Here is a 9,289-nt window from a genome sequence, read left to right as displayed (position 1 = left end):
TATATATATATACACATATATAGTGTGCGTGCGTAAGTGTGTGCGTGCTATACTTGGGTCTACCATAAACATCCGTTAATTATTTTGATCGCTACGTCGTGATATATTTAGTCGCTTGGAAATATTTATTTCTCTCGCGTTGTTTGAACGACACAACGAAAAAATGTGTGAGCTCCGTGCGTCCACGACGAATCAGCGACTGGTTTTACGTGTGCTAAAACAATAGCGCAGATTAACTATAAATAAAATACACACGGATAGTACGATCGTATAGAGTATATAGACCTATCGTGTTTTTATCTGGGGGACGCAGTTTTGTTCGTTCGTCTAGCTGCTGGAATGTGCCCAATCGCCTATACACGTGGCGAGCATAACTATAGGCGTAGGGAAGAACGGTCTTACTTCTAACGAGAGTTCAATATTTAACGAAAATGAATTTACTGTTAATTAACCCCTACCTCAAGGTATCTGCGGGGCTTGTTATTTGCTATTCTGGTCGAGATTAAGAACGTGAAAGTCAACCTGACTTGCTTCTGCTGTGTGTCTCTAGATCGCAAGACACGCCATGTGTGTTCGTGAGTGTGGTGGTGTGCGTGTACGGGTGCGTGAGGCCGCGTGTTCGTGTATGAGCGCGTGAGGCCGCGTGTACGTGGATGAGCGCGTGAGGCCGCGTGTACGTGTATGAGCGCGTGAGGCCGCGTGTGCGGGTATGGGTGCGTGCGGCCGCGTGTGCGGGTATGGGTGCGTGAGGCCGCGTGTACGTGTATGAGCGCGTGAGGCCGCGTGTGCGGGTGTGGGTGCGTGAGGCCGCGTGTACGTGTATGAGCGCGTGAGGCCGCGTGTGCGGGTGTGGGTGCGTGAGGCCGCGTGTACGTGTATGAGCGCGTGAGGCCGCGTGTGCGGGTGTGGGTGCGTGAGGCCGCGTGTGCGGGTGTGGGTGCGTGAGGCCGCGTGTGCGGGTGGGAGTGCGTGAGGCCGCGTGTGCGGGTGTGGGTGCGTGCGGCCGCGTGTGCGGGTGTGGGTGCGTGCGGCCGCGTGTGCGGGTGTGATTGCGTGAGGCCGCGTGTGCGGGTGTGAGTGCGTGAGGCCGCGTGTGCGGGTGTGAGTGCGTGAGGCCGCGTGTGCGGGTGTGAGTGCGTGAGGCCGCGTGTGCGGGTGTGAGTGCGTGGCGGGGGTGCGTGTGTTCGTGAGCACGCGAGGCCGCGAGCGCGTGTCTGGGTGTGCGTGCTGTCGTACGGTTACCGTTACAATCAATTCATTATGTTTATTAATTGCAATTAATTACCAACGCAATAATTACCGATCGGCGATAAATTATATGGCAAACGGCGACAAATATGTGATTTTCAGCGATCCGTGATTGTCCGGTGCACAGTATAGTACGAAAGCTTCTTAATTAACCAATGAGGGTAACGTGATGACCGAAGCGATTGCTAATTAGTCCAACATTCCAACACGCCCAGAAAGAATCGCAATTGAGTTAATTAATTAGTGAAGCACGCGAGGCGAGTTTGCGGACATTGCGATGGAGATGATACGATGCATGCTACGTCATGACAGCGTTCCATGTACACTCATAGTTCTAGATCTTTTCGTGACGACCTGCGCCAACGAACAGTTTCGAATTTTGTCGGGTGTATAATCGAGTGGCTAGGCGTACATTCGGGAATCTTAATATCTTTTGATATCACGTGACTTTGCACTATCAGTACAAACAGTGTGGATATCTATCACGGGTAACAGAAATCGCCCTAAAATTAACCTTATAGGTCAGATGATCTCGCGTGAAATGCTGAATATATTCCGAACATCATCGAGTCATGATGGGTGAGTCTATAGCATCGTGTGAAATTCCTGCACTATGTGATGTCATAACGTCTTCGTGCTCGGGACGAATTCGGATCTTCTATCAAGCTGGAATTATCACGCCCACCACACGTGTTAGATACGAAATTCGATTCAATCTAGGATGAGACATTAACATTTTACTCCTAAATACACATATATGGTGCATAAACCCAGACTTTGTTGATGACTCATGATCCATGAGACGTGATACCATATTATGATAAGGCATGATGTGGTAGATATAGCCACGTAGCACAACAATGCCAAGCAGTAGTTATTCCAATGGCTACCCAGATGCATTGAAAGGCGGGACGCTCTATGGAATGACTCCGCTTTATATATATCTCCTATTATGTACTCTTGATATATATATATCTATAAATATATAGTGCTGCATCTTGTGCGCCCTCGCTCCCGTAACGTAGCCGTCCCTGTGACACAGCAAGCAAGCATGTGGCTACGCGGTCACTGCTATCATCTCTGCGACTTGACAGGTCACATCTCATCGCTTTATTTCTTCTGCTTATGGCGATGATCAGACGAGAGAGTGTCGCCATCGCGCTCGCACTTGTCGTCGTCTACGTCATCCCTCTCATCGGCGGTGACAGTCCGAGTCGCGCGGCAGTGTCACCGTCATATTTGTATTCTGGTGATGCACGGCGCTGTGTGACGGTGTCTCTGTCATCTTTGTCATCCGCGGTGACACGCGGCTGCCGCGCGACAGCGGGCGACAGTATAGGGTCACCGAGCAGCGGGACACTGGCGACGGCGGTGACAGTGATGTACGACCGGGTGGTCGACCGTCGCCAGCATATGGCGCATGCGCACTCGCCGTCGCGCCCCCTTCTATATACACACACGGCGGACCATCGCTCGTAAATCTCCCTCGCCTGATAAACGCTGTCTTTGTTATATACAGCTGACATACACATCGTGTTTGCCATTGCTTATAGCTGTGCTACTAGGATGAGTATATTGCTAAATGGGTAAGTTTCTGTAGGTTTACGTGGCTATAAGTATAATTATATAGATGGGTATTCGTAGGCATATGTGGGTATATTTAGGTATGCCTACGTATGCGCAAGAATATATTGGTACGCGGAGATATGCGTAGGCCTTAGATGATTATACGTAGGTATAACGATTTATAATTAAGCAGCTACAAGTGGCTGCTCGAGAACTGTTCGCACACTGGTGAAAAATAATGCCGGCTATCACACTTCGTAGTGTAGCTACCGCCGGTGGATTAGTGTCGGGCCGCTGTCCGTTGCTATTATTAGGTGATGTGTTACGACTATATAGGAGAGGAGAGAGCCGTATCGTATGATGTGATAGCTGGTGCACTCGGCGTGAGTAGGCGTCAAGAAGACGTGTTTGGTGCCAGCTGTAAAATCTAGATCGTTAATGCGATACTTGCTGCTTGTGCTCGATCTCTCACACTCGCTACCACTTCCTGCACATAGAACTAGAAGCTACACACGTGCCCTAGTGTATGCAGAGATTCCCCGGGATAGCAGCACTGGATAGAGAGGATAGCAATTTTTCCTCGCTATCGCTTTTCCTCTGGACTCGTTTTATCTCTTTCTCTTTTCTCTTCATTGAGTTCATTCCTTACTCCACAATTCTCTCGCTTCTTTCTCTCGCTCTCTTTCTATCTCTCTCTATCTTGCTCTCTGTCGCTCTCGATCTCTACCCTTCTCTCTCTTCCCACTGTTCTCTGTCGCTTTTGACGTAGGCAACCTGCTGCCCACCTACAATAATCGAACTCGTTACGTTCGATAAATCCCTGCTGATATGTAACGTCATCTTCGTTACGTCAACCTTCCGCCGCATCTTTCGCAGACGATCGCTCAAGTCGGGCGCTCGTAGATTGACATATCGACGCAGCCGTCCACTGATCCGTGAGCTATAACAGTCTTGGAAATAACGGCAAAAACCCAGCCACTGATGTATTTCTACAATAGGACCTATAGTAAAATACATGACGATTAACCAGCTCTAACGCCTATAATATATTATAACCTATAGTAAAATCCATAATGCTTAGTCAGTCCGGCTAAAGAGTTGCCAGTCCTGGGCTGGGGGAAACGGGCTGCTATTTCTAATACTGCTATATAATGATAGACAGATCGACGCAGCGTTCCATATGATCAGGATGTTCCAGGATGATCAGCGTTCCATTCAACATTTGTCATTATTAACTCCTGATATGATATGGGATAATGGGGGATATGGAATATATAGGATAACGCATAACGGGCTACATATAATCAGGAGTTAATGAAGACAAATTTCTTTTTTCTTCATTAACTCCTGATATAATAAGATGTGAGCGTGGTGATGACGAAGCTGTGGGCGGCGGCGGCGGCGGTGGCGGCGCTGACCGCGCTGCCTGTAATGCGGCTAGTTTAGCGAGCCTGCTGCTGCTGCTGATGCTGGTGCCGCGCGTCGCGGATTCCGCGCCGCTAAGCAAACAAACGGGCGCGCATTCCTGCGGCCTTCGCTCGTCGGCTGCTCGGCGCGGCTACCACTCGCACGCGCCGTACAGAGACAGCGCTCAAGCCTCCGCTGTCTGCAACCAGCCGTGATGATAACGATGATGATAAGGACGACGACGACAATGATGACGATGATGATGATGATGATGGTGATGGTGGTGATGATGATGTTGATGATAAAGAAGAAGATGATGATGATGATGATGGTGATGGTGATGGTGATGGTGATGGTGATGGTGGAGATGACGATGATGATGATGACGATGATGATGATGACGATGATGATGATGACGATAATGATGACAACGACGACGAAGATGACAATAATTATGCTGAAGATTATCTATATTATTGATAGTGCTAATTATGAGATAATAATGATGCAAACGATAATGAGGATATGATAAATGGTCATCGTTTCGGGTCAACGTTGTGACATAGAGTGTGCATGTCTACGACGCAGAGTGAGTGAGAGGTGCAAAGAAGAAGGAAGGGAACGAGAGAGCGAGAGTGAGAGAGATCGAGAGATCGAGAGATCGAGAGAGAGAGAGAGGGGGCGGGGAGAGTGTGTGTGAGCGACCGAGCGAGCGAGCGTGCGAGCGTGCGTGCGTGTGTGTTTGTGTGTGTGTGTGTGTGCGTGCGCGTGCGTGCGTGCGTGCATGCGCGTGTGTGTGTGTGTGTGTAAGCGAGAGCGACAGCGAGAGAAGAGGGAGGGAAAGATGGAGAGAGCGTGTAAACGAGAGTGAGAGCGAGCGATAGTAAAACGTTGTGTAAAGGGCATCACGGCGCCTGTCGCCACACAGTAGCTGCTGATATGCTGCGTACGTGCGTGCGTGCTCTAGTCTGTCTGTGCACTGTACGAACCTTTGGATGTCGAGAGATAACCGTTGCGTCAGTAGGATGCATGGCGTTAGTATCGAGGTGTGCTGGCGGCTGCCAGTGAGTTATATCAAGTCAAGAGCGTATAAAGAAGGAAAGACCCTTCTTTATACGCTCTTGATCAAGTATATATATTTGCGTGTGTTTGCGTGTGCGTGTGCGTGTGCGTTTGCGTGTGCGTGTGCGTGTGCATGTGTGTGTGTGTGTGTGTGTGTGTGTGTGTGTGTTCTCTCCCTCCCTCCCTCCCTCCCTCCCTCCCCTACTTCTCCGAAGTCTACGCGGTGAGTGAATTTTCAGTAATGCTATCAGCTCTATCATTCGCGCCGCGCTCATCTAGCGATGAAAGCCTGTTGGTTTTCCGTTGCTGTTGCTGTCGCAACTACTACTAGTACTACTACTACTACTGCCGCAACTGTTGCTGCTACTGTTGCTACTGCCGCTGCCGCTGCCGCTACTACTACTCATGCTGACGCTGCCGCTACTACAGTTACTGCAGATACCGTTGCAGCGGCTACTACTGCTAGTACCGTAACTGCTGCCGCTGCCGCAACTTTTGCTGCTACTGTTGCTTTTGTTGCTGCGACTACTATTACTCCTGCTGCCGCTGCCGCAACTTTTGCTGCTACTGTTGCTGTTGTTGCTGCGGCTACTACAATTACTGCAGATAACTGTTGCAGCTACTGTTGCAGCTACTGTGCAGCTACTGTGCAGCTACTGCTGCTGCATCGCACTACATTCCTGCTGCCGCAGCGTCGCCCGTCTGCCGGCAGCTATAGCGGGCGCCGTCCCGCCGTCTCCCCGCGTCCGCTCTCCCGCCAGCGAACAAACATAATTACAAATGTGACCGCATTGATGTAGAGCGTGGAAAAGTTTGAATTGTACGTTGTGTGCACTGCAAGCTTCCTCTAACTGAATTTTCAGGAGGGTGATAAAATTTAAAGTGACTGGTAAGAATTCCACAGGCCTGCTCACTGCAACTCAATCATCATCGTCACGCAAAAGTCATCTGACTTTTAAAAGCAATCGGATATCTCTGGGCTTCGTAACTCACTACTCACTGTTGATACGGCGCTCGCTGGCGCAAAGTCGCCTACTATACCGCATTAGATTTCGGTTGTGCTCGCTTGCCCGCCACTCGGAAATACGTCGACAAAAACCGCACGCGCGATCTCTCGCGGTAAAGATGCGATGTGAATGGGTCGATTGCCCGTGACACCACTCGTCTGTACTGACGTGCGCGGTGTGCACTGCACATGCTTTTTGCCGCTTGATGTCTCACTCGAGCTGCTACGTCCGGCGAATGCACCCATGCGGGGGGGGGGGCGTGACGTCACATCAGCACGGCAATCAGTGCTGGCGATGTCATCTCACAAGTTCGTTCTGACATCTTATCTTGTCGAGATGCGCTTTACGTAAGAGAGCGGGAGTAAGGGGAGTATATAAAGGGACAACGAAGGTGAGCAATACGTAGAGAAAGTGAGAGGGGGAAGAGAACGAGAGAATGAGAGAGAAAGAATGGGGGAGAGAGAGGAAGAATGGGGGAGAGAGGGAGAGAGAGCAAAAACAAGAAAAAGAAGGAGAGAGCAAGATATAGATAGAGATAGAGAAATCGCGCGAGAAAGAGAGAGAGAGAGAGAGAGAGAGAGAGAGAGAGAGAGAGAGAGACAAAGAGAGAGGGGAGAAAGAAAGAAAGAGAGAGAGAGAGAGAGAGAGAGAGAGAGAGAGAGAGAGAGAGAGAGAGAGCGAGAGAGCGAGAGAGCTTTTCTTCTATCTCTCTCGCTTACTTTCTATCGTTCCCGTTCACTCTCTATCTCCGCTCTCTACCCCTTCTTTCACTAGCTCACTCGCGAGTTAGCACACGAGTGCGCTATCGGAGCCTTTTCTACTAATCACAGACATGTACACACAAAACCACACGCACGCGCGCACACACGTCACACACACACACACACACACACACACACACACACACACACACACACACACACCACACACACACACACACAACACACACACACACACACATGCACACGCACACGCACACGCAAACGCACACGCACACGCACACGCAAACACACGCAAATATATATACTGATCAAGAGCGTATAAAGAGCGGTCTTTCCTTCTTTATACGCTCTTGACTTGATATAAACTCACTGGCACCGCCAGCACACCTCGATACTAACGCCATGCATCCTACTGACGCAACGGTTATCTCTCGACATCCAAAGGTTCGGTACAGTGCACAGACAGACTAGGCACGCACGCACGCTCGCAGCATATCAGCAGCTACTGTGTGTGCGCAGGCAGCGCCGTGATGCCCTTTATCACAACGTTTTACTATGCGCTCGCTCTCACTCTCGTTTACACGCCTCTCCATCTTTTTCTCTCGCTTGGTCGTCGCGGCACACACACGACACACACACACGGCACACGACCCACACACGCAGACGCACGCACACGCACGACACGCTTGCACGCTCGCTCGCTCGTCGCTCACACACACTCTCCCCCCCCCTCTCTCTCCTCTCGATCTGCTCGATCTCTCGATCTCTCTCACTCTCGCTCTCTCGTTCCTTCCTTCTTCTTTGCACCTCTCACTCACTCTGCGTCTGTAGACATGCACACTCTATGTCACAACGTTGACCCGAACGATGACCATTTATCATATCCTCATTATCGTTTGCTCATTTATTCATAATTAGCATATCAATAATATAGATAATCTCAGGCATAATTATTGGTATCTTCGTCGTCGTTGTCATCATTATCGTCATCATCAATCATCCTCATCATCATCATCGTCAACATCATCATCGTTCATCTCACCATCACCATCACCATCACCAATCATCATCATCATCATCTTCTTCTTTATCATCAACATCATCATCACCACCATCACCATCATCAATCATCATCATCGTCATCATTGTCGTCGTCGTCCTTATCATCATCTTATCATCACGGCTGGTTGCCAGACAGCGAGGCTTGAGCGCTGTCTCTGTACGGCGCGCTGCGATGTGGTAGCCGCGCCGAGCAGCCGACGAGCGAAGGCCGCGAGGAATGCGCGCCCGTTTGTTTGCTTAGCGGCGCGGAATCCGCGACGCGCGGCACCAGCATCACAGCAGCAGCAGGCTCGCTAAACTAGCCGCATTACAAGGCAGCGCGCGTCAGCGCCGCCACCGCCGCCGCCGCGCCCACACGCTTCGTCATCACCAGCGCTCACATCTTATTATATCAGGAGTTAATGAAGAAAAAAAGAATTTGTCCTTCATTAACTCCTGATTATATGTAGCCCGTTATGCGTTATCCATATATTCCATATCCCCCATTATCCCATATCATAATCAGGAGTTAATAATGACAAATGTTGTCATTATTAACTCCTGATCATATGGAACGCTGCGGTCGATCTGTCTATCATTATAGAGCAGTATTAGAAATAGCAGCCCGCGTTCCCCCAGCCCAGACTGGCAATCTTTACCGGACTGACTAAGCATTATGATTTTCTATAGGTTATAATATATTATAGCGTTAGAGCTGGTTAATCGTCATGTATTTTACTATAGGTCCTATTGTAGAAATACATCAGTGGCTGGGTTTTTGCCGTTATTTCCAAGACTGTTTATAGCTCACGGATCAGAGTGGACGGCTGCGTCGATATTGTCAATCTACGAGCGCCCGACTTGAGCGATCGTCTGCGAGAAGATGCCGCGAAGGTTGACGTAACGAAGATGACGTTTAATATCAGCAGGGAATTTATCGAACGTAACGAGTTCGATTATTGTAGGTGGGCAGCAGGTTGCCTACGTCAAAAGCGACAGAGAACAGTGGGAAGAGAGAGAAGGGTAGAAGATCGAGAGCGACAGAGAGAGATAGAGAGAGATAGAAGAGGAGCGAGAGAAAGAAGCGAGAGGATTGTGGAGTAAGGAATGAACTCAATGAGAGAAAAGAGAAGAGATAAACGAGTCAGAGGAAAAGCGATAGCGAGGAAAAATGTCTATCCTCTCTATCCAGTGCTGCTATCCGGGGAATCTCTGCATACACTAGGGCACGTGTCT

At 49.6% G+C, this 9,289-nt stretch overlaps 1 protein-coding gene across 1 annotated transcript in view; it reads left to right on the top strand.

The window, feature by feature from the left end:
* LOC106812443 (noggin-2-like) overlaps positions 1-9,289 on the top strand; it is a 14,347-nt gene that overhangs the window by 2,985 nt on the left and 2,073 nt on the right. The window lies entirely within an intron of this gene.

Source organism: Priapulus caudatus, unplaced genomic scaffold (assembly GCF_000485595.1).
Source record: "Priapulus caudatus unplaced genomic scaffold, Priapulus_caudatus-5.0.1 Scaffold649, whole genome shotgun sequence".
Classification (NCBI taxonomy): domain Eukaryota; kingdom Metazoa; phylum Priapulida; class Priapulimorpha; order Priapulimorphida; family Priapulidae; genus Priapulus; species Priapulus caudatus.
The sequence above is the reverse complement of the archived record's forward strand: the minus strand, read 5'-3'. Positions and strand labels throughout refer to the sequence as shown.